Genomic DNA, 13,737 nt, shown 5'->3' with positions numbered 1-13,737 from the left:
GAGAGGGTGGCAGGAGAGAGTAAAAGGAAACCTGCCCAAGGACCAAAAAATAAAAGGGGCTTGGGGGGTGGGGATGGATAGAGTGAAGAAAGAGGAGAATTCTGGGTCAGAAACTCTTGCTGAATGAGTCATCGTACAGGACAAATAAAACCTCACTCATCACCCTGTCTTCCTTCTCTGTAGCGAGAGAAGCAAACAGTGGGGCCCTGGAAAAACATCAGCAACTTCTTGTAGCATCTGTAGGTGGGGAAGTTTTCCAAGCCACAGAGAGAGCGTGGACGCGTTTACCGGGGCCCTAGTTTTTCTCAGCCAAATAGGAAGAACCTCCAAATTGACCTTGGAAAAACATACTCACTGAAGGAAAAATATTCTCAGCTCCCCCTGTGTATTTGTATTAAGAGATTTTTTTTTTCAAAAGAAACAAATAGATTGCTTTCCAGTTTTCCATGAAAAGAGTTTGAATGCTCTCAGACTTGCAGCGGTGGAATCCTTAAAGTGGGTTTTGAAAGGCCTTAGAGAGGACTTAAGCCTTGTCCCTAGTTAATGAACACAAGGTCACCCACATAGCACGACTGTATTCCTATTGAAAAGCCTAAGGGGAAAAGCATTCTTGCCACTGCTTTCTGCGAAGATTGCAATTAGCATTTTTATGAAGAACATAAACTCTCTGTGTATCAAAGATGCACTTTTATTACTCCGAAACTGGCTCAAGCAAGCATCCCGCAAACGTTTGGCTCTTTCCCTTCCAGGAGGAGGCCAATTAAAGCACAGTCTGTCTGACTGCCAGCCCCTACCCACCCCTCGGTGGGACAACAACAATACGGAGATGGTAGCGTTGGCACCCTCAAAGGTGGCTTTTCAGATATTGGGCACGTCGAAGGAAAAGAATGATTCCTTGGCTGCCATCACACACGTACACACAAAAGCAAAAACCCGAGGCTTATTTTGCTTTTCCCTCCTGACGCCAGCTATGAATTGCTTGGTTCAGAAGGATGATTGAACTTGCCACTGATTGTGTCAGCTGTTGCCCCACCTCTGACGCAGCAAGGCTCATGGGAGAGTGGCAGTTGACCGTGTCTTCGTGGCGCCAGCATGCTTTCACAAACCGTACTGCCCTCTGGAAGGCAGCCTGTGCCTGTGGCCTGCTTTCTGAGGCAGAGACTCGCTTTGCACAGTTTCCCCCTGGCTCCCGACTCACGGGGCCATGTGATACTGTTTCTACAGGTATATTCTGATATGACCGGTGGTTTTCCTGTTAACGGTGGACCCCCTATCCTGGCGTGGGGCAGAAAGTGAAAAAGGGCAGTGTCTGGCTGCTTTTAGAGCCAAAGGCAACAGGCCAGGTTTGACCTCACTCGTTTGGTTCTATTTGTCGGCCAAATGGGTCTGGCTAAAATATTTAGTCTCCATATACACAATAAATAATCTTGAACCAGAGTCAGGAAAAAGTGTAAATAAGCCTAACAACCCTTTCGGGGGAAATGGCACCGAGCACCAAAGCACAGTTGTAAGTAGTTGATGCCCAGTGAATGTTTCTTGAATAAGGAATTGATATGACAAGGCTAGGAGGGGAGAACTTTCTACCAAATGACTTTAGATACCGTTTAATGGTATTTTCCTCATGTACCTCTATTCCATTTCCCTGTATTTTCTGATGTGATGAAATTCATTCTTCTGATTGCTACACTAATATTAACCTCTGTGATTGAGTTTTCCAGAGCTCAGACAAAGGATTGGACTGACTTCATAAGAAAACAGTTCATGCAATGCTTGGAAACGTGACAGTTTTGATGCTTTTGGCTGCAAATAAGAGAGTACCTGTCAAAGCTAATTCAAACAATTCAGATTTATTAATAAAAGTGAAAAAACAACATGTCCAGAGATTAGCAGTTCTGGGGTTGGATCAGCAACTCATCAGCGTCAAAGGTTAAGATCAGTGCCTGTGGAATTTCCTTTTTCTTTCTTCCATGCTTTCAAGATGGCTGTTACCATTCCAAGCATCGTGTCTTCCTAGAATGATATCTAAAGCACAACATAAGAGGCTTTGTTGAAAGACCTAAAAGGCATCCTGTTATATCTAATTTTCTATAGCTGGGCCATATGCAAAATAAAAGCAAATTTCCATGACTGACTTTGACCCCTTGTATTGTTTTCCTAGGGCTACCATAACAAAGCACCATGGACTGGCTGTTTACCCAACAGAAATTTATTTTCTCATGGTTCTGGAGGCTAAATGTTCAAGATCGGTGTCAGCAGGGTTGTTTTTGTCTGAAGTTTTCTTCTTGGCTTATAGTTGACTTTCTTCTACCTGTGTCTTCACATGGTCATTTCTCTTTGTGTGTCCATGTGTTCATCTCCTCTTCTCGTAAGGACATTAGTCGTAATGGATTCGGGGCCATCCTAATGACTTAAATTTAACTTGATTACCTCTTTAAAGTTTCTCTCTCTAAATGGTAGACACAATCTGGGGTGACGAGGATTAGGACTTCAATATGGTCTGAGTTCTGGGGGAATACAATTCAGTCCAGAAAACCATCATGATTAATCTTCTAGATTTTGGCATATTACTGCTCAGGCAATATTGGGGTTTGGTAACTAAGAAAGAAGGGAAGATGTCACAGATATCCTTACTTATTAGCATTATTATTATTATTTTTTTAAGATTTTATTTTTTATTTATTCAACAGAGATAGAGACAACCAGCGAGAGAGGGAACACAAGCAGGGGGAGTGGGAGAGGAAGAAGCAGGCTCATAGCGAAGGAGCCTGACGTGGGGCTCGATCCCATAACGCCGGGATCACGCCCTGAGCCAAAGGCAGACGCTTAACCGCTATGCCACCCAGGCTCCCCTAGCATAATTATTTTTTATGTAATTATTGTTGCAATACCTTCATTTCCCCCCAAAAGAACCAATTTTGAAAAGGCCAGTTTTAGAAATGATTCAGAGGAAACAAAGGTCAGGATAAACGCTCACCTTTGTCTCTAGCTCTGTCCCTTGACACAGGGCTAGCCAGTATCCACTGAGTACATAAACTTTAGTAGCAAGTGCATGGTAAGGGAAATAAATGGGTTTTCTTAACAAATGGCACAAGGATTTTTCTTAAGGAAGAAAATATCTTGGGCTAGAAAAATTCTTGACAAGCTGCTTAGTGAGAAAGTGATAGAGGATCTGAGCTACCAAGAACCAAGATGATAAAAGAGAAGGCTAAACTCCTTTGACTAAATGATGAACAGGGACTGGGAATTGGGGGAGAAAGTTGTGGGGTGAGAGGAAAAAGACAGGGTGTTCAAAGCTAGCACAAACCCTGAAGGCCTCAGGAGAAAAGTGGGCAGTGATAATACCCATTTGTGGGTGAAGCAAGGCTTCCCAGAACAAAGAAGTCTGGTGTTCAGTTTGAATGTATTTTTGTTGCTTGATGTAGTCCTTTCCTTGGCCATCTTTCTCTGATCATCAGTAAAACCTATTAAGCACAAACCTATCTTATGAAAGTAGAGCTTCAGGGAAGGGGCTGGGCTGCAACATTGGAAATGTCATGTACACATGGAACTGATTCAGCCAAAGCAAGACTTCAGAAGCAGGTGTCTGTGAGCTTGACTCACTTTCTACTCCTACCTCCAGACATAAACAGAAATCTGGGGAAACAGTTTTGATTCTGATAGGACACTGAAAGGGACATGAGAGTAAGGACATGTTTAACTCAATCTTATCTACACGTTAAGGGGCAGGCTGATCCCAGATTTCATGCGGGTTATATATGTATTGTAACTCATTACTTTTTAGAAACAACAGTCCAATCTTATGCTGGATTGTGAGTGATTTTAAAATGTTTCTCCACATATTATTCTTTATTTTCTAAGACTTCTGTTTTTAATCACATATGATTATAATAATGTGGGAAAACCGGCATGACCTTTTAGAAAACATTTTATTTATTTAGGTTAAAAGTTTATTTTGAGATCATATTAAATTGTCATGGAGTTGTAAGAAATAACACAGAGAGATCTTGTGTATTCTTTGCCTAATACAATATCACAACTGGCTTTCATACATCAGGATACAGAACATTCCATCACCACAGGGGTCCCTCTTATTCCTCCTTTAGCCATACCCACTTCCCTCCTGCCCCATCCCCTCCTTAATCCCTGGCAGCCAATATTTCTAGAAATAGTTCTCTATTTCTAAAATTTGGCATTTGAAGAATGTTATATAAATGGAACCACATAGTATATAAGTAGCCTTTTGGGATTTTTTTTTTCACTTAGCATAATTTCCTGGGGAGTCCTCCAGGTCATTGCATGTATCAATAGTATTTTTTCTTTTCATTACTGAGTAATATTCCATGGTATAGATTTACCAAAGTTTGTTTAAATACTTAGCTATTGAAAGACATCTAGGTTGTTTCCAAGAATGGGATATTACAAGTAAAGGTACTTATTGTGAACTGAATTGTGACTCCCAAGAATTCCTATGTGGAAGTCCTAGCTCCCAGGACCTCAGAATATGATATATTTAGAGATAGGGTGTTTACAGAGGTAATCAAGTTTAAAATGAGGTCAGTAAGATGGGCCCTGATTCAGGGTGACTGGTGTTCTTGTGAAAGCAGAAATTTGGAGGCAGTCATGCACAGAGGGCGAACGCCATGTGAAAATGAAGTCAGAGATTGGGGCGAGGTTTCAGCAAGTCAAGGAGTACCAAGAATTGCAGACAACTACCAGAAGCCAGGCAAGAGGCATGGAACAAAGTTTCTCTCACAGCCCTCGGAAGGAAACAATCTTCTAACACTTCGATCTTGGACTTCTGGCCTCCCAAACTGTAAGACAAAAACTTTCTATTGTTAAAGCCACCCAGTTTGCGGGGCTCTGTTAGGGCAGCCCTAGCAGACTAATACAGTGTCATGAACATTTGTATGTAAGGTTTTGAATGATTACAAGTCTTCATTTCTTTGGGATAAATGCCCAGGAGTACAATTGCTGGTTCATATGGTAATTACATGTTACTTTTTTTTTTTTTAAGATTTTATTTATTTTATTTGAGAGAGAGAAAGAGAGAGAGAGCGCACACAAACCGGGAGAGGGAATGTGCAAAGGAAGAGGAAGAAACAGACTCCCCACTGAGCAGGAAGCCTGACTCTAGGCTTCCTCCCAGGACCCTGAGATCATGATCTGAGCCAAAAGCGGACGCTTAACCAACCTAGCCACCTAGGCACCCCAATATGTTTCATTTTTAAAGAAATAGCCAAACTATTTTCCAAAGTGGCTGCATCATTTTACATTCCCCCCAGCAATGTGTGAGTGATCCAGTTTCTCTGCATCCTCTCCAGCATATGGTGTTGTCACTATTTTTTTTTTTTAATTTTAGCCATTCTGATAGGTGTGTAGTGATATCTCATTATGGTATTAATTTGCATTTCTCTAATGGCAAATGAGGATGGACATCTTTAATGTGTTTGGTTGGTTGTTTTTACTGTTGAGTTTTGAGAATTTTTATATATTCTAGATAATAGTCATTTGTTGTGTATGTGGTTTGCAAAGATTTTCTTCTGGGCTATAGCTTGTTCTTTCATCCCCTAGTACAGTCTCTCTAGATCAAAAGTTTAATTTCGATGAAGTGCATTTTATCATTTGTTTCCTGTTATGGATCATGTTTAGTGTCAATAAGAATTCTTGCCTACCCCAGGATACCAAAGACTTTTTCCTATTTCTAAAATAAAAGTTTTATAGTTTTCTATTTTCCATTTCAGTTCATGATCAATTTGAGTTGATTTTTGTATAAGATGTGGGGATTATATTGATGCTTATTTTTATTTAAAAAAATTTTTTGGGCTTATAGATGTCTAATTAGTCCAGCACCATTTGTTTAAAAAGATGGCTTTCCCCCATTGAATTGTTTCCGCACCTAAGTCAAAATTATCAGTTGGGCATATTTTTGTGAATCTGTTTCTTAGTTATTTATCCTGTTCTACTGATCTATGTGTCTATTCTTCCACCATTATCAAATTGTATTGATTAGTGTAGGTATATATTAAGCTATAATATCAAATAGAGTGATTTCTACCATTTATTATTCCTTTCTCCTCTATTGATGTTTTTAATTAATACATTTGGACTATTTACATTTTTATAATTATTGATATCTTAGGTTTACATTAACAATTTTATTTTTTGTTTTGATTTTATTCTGGTTTTTGTTTGTTTCTATTTTCTTCTTTTCCTGCCGTTCTCTGTCTTAATTGAACATTTTGTAGAATTCCATTTTCATTTTTCTATAGCTTTTTAAAAAAATCTTATTTCTATAGTTGTTTTAGTGATTGCTCTAGGTTTTACATTATATATACATAACATCACTATTTACTGGCATCATCTTAACAATTTGAGTGAAGTATACAAACTTTATCTCCCTTCGTATTTCTTAACCTTCCCCCATTTAAAATGTAACTTTCTTAAATATTTTCTCTACATGCACTTATATCCATATCAAACAGTGTTATAGCTTTTGCTCCAATTGTATAAAATAATTTAGAAAACTCAAGAAAAGGAAAGTCTATTTTCATTGGTACATATTTTTGCTTACCACATACTTTCTCCCTTCCTGATATTCCAAGATTTTTTCCTTTATCATTCTTTCTCTGTTTAGAGAACTTCCTTAGCCATTTTGTTATGGTAGGTTTTCTGTTGACAAATCCTCTTATTTTCCTGTTTCTGAGAATGTCTTGATTTCCCTTTACCTCCTGAAGGATATTTTCACTGGACATTGGATTCTGGGTTGACACTTCTTTCATTTAAGTAGTTGAAAAATGTTGTGCCATTTTCTTCTAGCCTTTATGATTTCTGCTGGGAAATCCAGCTGTAGTTTGGTGTTTTTCATATAGGTGTGGTTTTATTTCTCTTTTGCTGCTTTCAATATTTTTTTCTTTTTCTTTGGTTTTCAGGACTTTGACTCTGATATGTCTGGGTATGAATTTCTTTGGGGTTTTCCTCTTTTTGATTTTCTCAGCTTCTTGAATCAGGAGTTTTATGTGTTGTTTTCAGGCTTGTTAATTTTAGGGGGACAAATTTGGGAAATTTTCAGACACTATTTCTTCAAATAATTTTTAGTCCCGTCCTCTCTCTCCTTTTCTTCTAGAACCCCAAAAACCCAAACATTATATATTTTTTAAATATTCCCACAGTCTTTAAGGCTTTGCTCATTTTTTCTTATTCTGTTTTTCTCTGTTGTTTGGATTAGGTAATTTCTGTTCTTAAAGTTCACTAATTAATCTGTCCCCTCCATCTTACTTTTGAATCCCTCCATTGTGTTTTTTAAGCTAAGTCATTGTATTTTTTAGTTCAAAAATTTCAGTTCGGTTCTTTTTCGCATTTTTTTATTCCTCGCTGAGAGCTTCTATGAAGAAATCATTGGCACTTTCTTAGTTTCACGTGTTTCATCTGCGTGCATAATTGCTGATTAAAGCTTTTTTATGATGGCTGCTTTACAATATCTGTCATAGCATTCTAGCATCATTCTCATCTCAGTGTTGGCATCTGTTGATTGTCTTCTTTCATTCCATCTGAGGACTTCCTGGTATTTGGTATGTTTTTTTTTTAAATTAAACCTGGACATTTTGGGTACTATGTTATGACAAATCAGGTCTTATTCAAACCCTCCATTAAGCTTCCTTTCTCTGAATCCACTTTGGCAGGGGTGAGGGCAAGAAGGCAGCGTGTTGTTACTGTTATGTAGTAGTCGAAGCCGGCTTCCGCACTTGACCTCCAGCGACACACAACAGGTGGCTCTTCGTTAGGCAGAGTTGGAAATTCCAGTGTTCTTTTCTTTCTTTTTTTTAAAATTTCCATCCAATTTCTTTGAACCACTTGAGAGTACGTTGCAAAACATAAGAACTTCAGTGTGTTAAAAACAATATTCATTAGCATAACCATGGTGCAATTATCCAAATCAGGAAATTAACATTGATACAATATTATTTAATCTTATAATCACCAATTGTCCCACTTGTTCTTTGTCGCATAAGAAAAAATCAATCTTGGATATTTTATGGGGAATTATGTCCTCTCATGTTGGACTCTGAGATTTGCTGTTATTATTTTATTGGGCAATAAATCCCCTGATTCTTTTTCTTTTTTGTTCTTTTTCTTTACCAAATTCACCCTGATTTTTGATCTTTGGAGGTACTTTATAGTCAACCACCCTAGAATCTCTTAACTTGTATCTAACTAGATCTCTACTTGTACCAGTATTTGTTAGGGAAGGAAAACAATCATTCTAAGTAATACAGGAATAATATTTTATATAGAATATAAATATATATAGAGTACTGAATTTTATGTAGGATATAGAATATATATATACAACAGAGAATTCTATATACAACAGAGAATACTATTTTAACATAGGAACTAAGGATTAACTGAGAAAAGAAAGATTAGGGAGGGTGGAGTCAAAATAGCAGAGAAACAGCTTGAAACTCTATAGTAAGTAGTTATAAAAATTTCACCAGGAAATTGCTGCAACTCTTGAGTCTCAGGAAATTCTTAATCAACTATCTTGGTTAATAATCTACCCTTGGCCACCAGTGTGGCTACCTTGATCTCCCAAATCACTTCTCCCTACCAAAATGTCATGTGAGTTTTTCTTATTGGCAAACACTAATGTATATTCACATTAACAAAGGGGATTCCAGAAAATATATTCAGGTGACTTCTGGTTTATCTAGGTCTCCTGATGAGTGAATGGTGCCCTATAATTGGAGAGGTAATGGATGAGAAAATATCCAACTGCCCCAGGCAATCTGTCTTTCTGGAAAATTACTCAAATAGAAATACATTGCTTAATTCTGCCACTGGACCCATGATACAGATAATTGGTTCTATTTTTCCCATTATAACATTGAACTTGTTTTTGTTATCCTCACTTTCCCCAACTGATTCACCTTGAAATATTATCTAAAAAAAAAAAATCTATATTCTTACCTAATATATACCTTTCATTTTTTTTATGAATTGTTTTTTTCCTCATTCCAGTGAACTGGTTTTAACTGGGACTACCATGACTTTCCATGACCTTGATTCCATCCTTGGTCATCATTTATTGGTCCAAAAATGGCATATTACTTAAGTTGGAATAATCGGAGTGTTTTGTTTCCTGGAAACAGTTTATTGGTCTAAGTGTAGGTCCCTGATCAGATGAGGCAATCAGAATTATTTCTAAAATTTTTTGAAATATAATTGAGAGAAAGTGGGAACTTCAATAACTTTCGGCAGCTCAGTTTCCTCTTCTTTGGAACACCGCATTTGCAGTGAGAGGAAAGAACTGTGACACATAGAGAAAAAGAGCAAAAAAGAAAGACACAGAAAAAAGAAAGGGGTGTGGTCATGTTCAAGCGTCTGCTTCTAGTTGTTACAAAGTCTGGCTTCCTCTCTCCTCTTCTCATCACTTGCTTACTCAAATCTTGTTTAGTTTATGGGAACCCATTACCTTCCACTCTCTTTTTTACTAAACTGGCTCAAACCAGATTTCCTTCATTTGGGCACACATATTGTCAGAACACTGGACCAAGTGCAATATAAACACTTTTAAAGCTTCCCAAAACACTTATTTTGAAGAGTGGTCATTTGTCCTACTCACAAACATTGCCTCTAGTTTTTCTGATGGAGTCTTTCAATAATCATCGTTGATTCTTCAGGTTTGAGTGTTATTGTTCTATGTTGTGGACACGATATATATGCCTTTACGTATCTTGTTCAATTTAAATTTCCTAACAACCAAACTAGTAAAGATTTTTGTTCATATTTTAAAGATGAAAAATCAATGGAAGCTTTAGATAAGTTGAGTAATGTCTCATAGGTCATCCAAAAAGTAAATGAGATCTTAGTTCAGGGATTCAGCTTTCATATAAAGTACTTTTGAGCGATTTGCAAAGAGGTACCCTGCTGTTGGGCACAGCTCTGAACCACGATGCACAGCTTGGTGAACAAAGTGTGAATTAGATTTCAGACTTCACTTGTCCTTACCTCATGTTTGTCCTTGTGCAGTGAAAAACCTTGGTAACCATTACATGGTCCCCGGCAGAGTTCATGTCTTAGAAAGAATTGGACTTTTGGCATTAAGTTCAATTACTATTTTTTTTTCATTCAGCCATGTACCATTTGTTTTTCATTTCCACAAATGGCTTAATTTTATAATACGGCTAGAGCAAATGAAGACTACATCAGTCAGTATAGACTAGGATGTGCTATGGTAACAACTCCAAAATCTTAGCAATTTATCATAACAAAATTTTACCTAGTGCTCAAATTCTACTGAAAGTCTGGGTGTTTCTCCATGGCAACTGACCACGATGTGCTAACCCAGTATCTTAGGCAGCTTAGATCTTATGGTACTTCCACATGGATACATACTTCTGTAATTCCTATGGCAAAGGAAAAACCAAGCTATAGTTTCAAGCATCTGCAATTAAATACTTCTACATGGAAACTGCACTTGTCACTTCCACTCATATTTCATTGTGAAATCAAGTCACATGGCTATGCCCAAGTTCAATGGGTGGATGAGTACAGTGTTCTATGTACTCAGAAGTGAAGGATACCTAGGTATCAGTGAGCGATAGTGGTGGTTACAACGTGGACTTACAGTTGGAGTTAATGATGATTAAGGCAGCTAAGTATGATGCCCCCATAGTCTTGGATCAGAGCACAGTGAGTTAGTACTAAGGAAAATATTCTCTCTATCTCTCTGCTTTGCCATTACTTTGATCGCTAGGCTTAGGAAAGTCAAGCATAAATAATGCTGTTTCTTTCTATTTTGCCCGGCATTGTAGATGACTTACTTTTATATAATACCTTTTCTGAGTTAGAAAATCTAGTGTCGAAGTTAATGATAGAGTGCAACTTATGCAGCCTGTCACAATGGGTTATTGTAAACCTCACACAAAATAATGCTTACAAAAGGGCTGGGTATACTTTAATATCTTAAGTTGTTATCAGTTTTTCTTTGCATTTCTACCAGAAGCATCTGTGATGACTTTTCAGGGGACAGGTGAGTGCATGATTCATTACAGGGCATAAACCCCCATTTCTACAATCTAAAGGACCTCTTGCCAACAGACTCCCATGAGCATTTATTTATTCAGTGAAAGACCCAGTTAAGTGTGGCAGGGTAGAGTGGTCCCCTGGGGTAGAAGGTAAGGGTGATCAGAACCAGTCAGTGATAAGGATGTGGCTCAGATGGAAAAAGAAAGCATCCTATAGTATAAATGTGAGCCTGCTGAGATCTGCCCTGTGATTCTCTCTAATAACGGAGTCGAGAGGTGTTAATGAGCATGACACAGGGCACACAGCCATCAAGTGAATTAGTCATAGCTTGATTCTTTTATGTGCCTTGTCTAATGGCAAACATTACCCAGCAATCACAGCAGCAGCACTCTCAGATGGAGCAGAAGGTGTGGAAGGGAGTAATGAGGCTGCCTAAAAACTGTTTTACAGAGCCCTGCACCAATTCACAACAGATAATAGAACTCAAAGCCAGACAGATAATAGAAGCGACAGCCATTTATTGCTAAGAGACTGTCTGAATATTTGTGTGTAAAACAGCCCACTCCAAGTTCTTTAATCACATTTCCTGAGAAAAAGTGGCAAAGAGGAAAGCCACGTGGCAGGCTACTTCCATTAGTGTATTCTAAATGAGTATAAAGAAGAGGAATTAGTAGATACAAAGAAAAGAATACTGACAGAGACTGCAGATCAGAAACAGAGCCTGGCTGTTTGACTCCGGTAAATTGGGACATGTTCTCCTTGTGGGTAGGGCAGAGTATTGGAAAAAGATCTCATCCTGGAGTTATTTGATATTCAGGATTGTTAAAAGAATCTTAGTTTACAATTCTTCTTTGATTCCTGAAAGAGAGGATGGCTCACCCAGACATCATTTTCTCTTACTTCATGCCTAGACTTTAGAACTTTTTCTGTATTGTGGATAGTGAATAGGGACAGAGGTATTTGGTAAAGACCCAGTTAAGTGTGGCAGAGTAGAGTGGGATTCCATTTCCTGGGAAATGGAATGCATAATTCTCCATAAGTTTTTATAAGCACAAACATCTCTTATTTCTTATCTTTTGCCAAAAGGACCCCAAATGGAAACTTACATGATGCCTCCTAATATAAAGTAAAATTCAGAAACTTTGGGTTTTTTCCCCACTTAATCTGGCAGTCATGTTTTCTCTTCCAGTGCAACATTTTAAGAGGGACATTAACCAGATGAAGTACATCCAAAAAAAGATATCCACCTTGTTACTGGAATGTGAAACTGTATCATTTAAAAATGGTTGAAGGACCTGGAGAAGAGGGGAAGATTGTGAGTGGGTAACTTGACACCAGTATTCAAATAGCTGATTACTTTCTCCTGAAAGAAGAATTCTGTAGGACTTTAGGGAGTAGAAAAGGATGAATGCAGCAACGTTAGCGTATGCTGACCTTAACCTGATTATAGGGAATGATTTGGCCGTGATTAGAGCTGTCTAGGAATTGAATGGACGACTGGAAGGAATAGCGAGCTCCCTGTCAGTGAAGATGTACAACAAGAAGCCAAGTAGCCCCTTGTCAGGGATATTATAAAGACAAATTAAGCTGGGTTGTCCTAATTGATGCAAAGTCCACTTCAACCCAGAGGGTCTGTGATATTCCTCTTGTTATTAGTCTCCTCAGGGAAGTCCTTGATACATGTAACCTCGAGCCCAGGAGGTGAGCAAGGATGGAAAAATGGAAACTTTAAAGGCTAGGTCTAAAATGGTTTTTCTTCTCTCTGAAGTCAGAAAGACTTCTGTGTTTACATTGTTATGATTATAAAAGCAAGGTTTATTTTTGAAATAAATAGTAATCATGATTGTTTGACTTTTAGTACAATTCTTTGTTTTTCCTGAAGTTAATAATTACCTTATTCATTAATTGTCTTCATTTTCAAGTACACATAGCTAATTAACCTCCATATGCTCTAAGAGTTTTACAAAATATTCTGCATGATTATTTTGTACACAGTCAAATGCACTAGGTGATTTATCAAGTCCACATGTAACAATTTAGTACCCAACACTGTTAGTTGTGCATCTGAAATCCATTCTCCTTTTCTCTCTTTTTAAAGATTTTATTTATTTATTTATTTATTTGAGAGAGAGTGAGAGAGGCAGAGAGAGGGGAGAAGCAGGCTCCTCACTAAGGAGGGAGCCTGATGTGGGGCTTGATCCCAGGACCCTGGGATCATGATCTGAGTCAAAGGCAGATGCTTAACCAGCTGAGCCATCCAGGCACCCCTCTCCTTTTCTCTTTTAATGGAAGCCTAATAATTGTTTAGTGCAGCAATATGTATAGCTTTAAAAATTTATTTACTAGTCTCTCTTACAGGAAATATCATCCATCAGGTACTCATAAAATCCATAATATACTTCTCTTTCTCTTTACTTTCCTTCTCCCCTCTATTCTTTCCTTCTTCCTGAATATGCTGATTTTATGCAAAAAATGGAGCACGCTTTATATTACATGAGGCAAACTTGAGAATAAAAGATATAAGGAGAATTGGATGTTAATGGCATTACAAAACTCAATCCAGGACTTTTTATCTTCAGATCTCTGGTTAAATGTGGGAGAAAAGAATTATGTGAGTCAATCACTTTGACCAGATCTCTAAGATATTTAGCTAAAAGGAACCTTAGCTGATACCAACGGCATTTTGAATCAGTGAATTTCTCAGTAAAT

Source organism: Ailuropoda melanoleuca, chromosome 1, assembly GCF_002007445.2.
Source record: "Ailuropoda melanoleuca isolate Jingjing chromosome 1, ASM200744v2, whole genome shotgun sequence".
NCBI lineage: Eukaryota > Metazoa > Chordata > Mammalia > Carnivora > Ursidae > Ailuropoda > Ailuropoda melanoleuca.
This window is presented reverse-complemented; position numbering follows the sequence as displayed.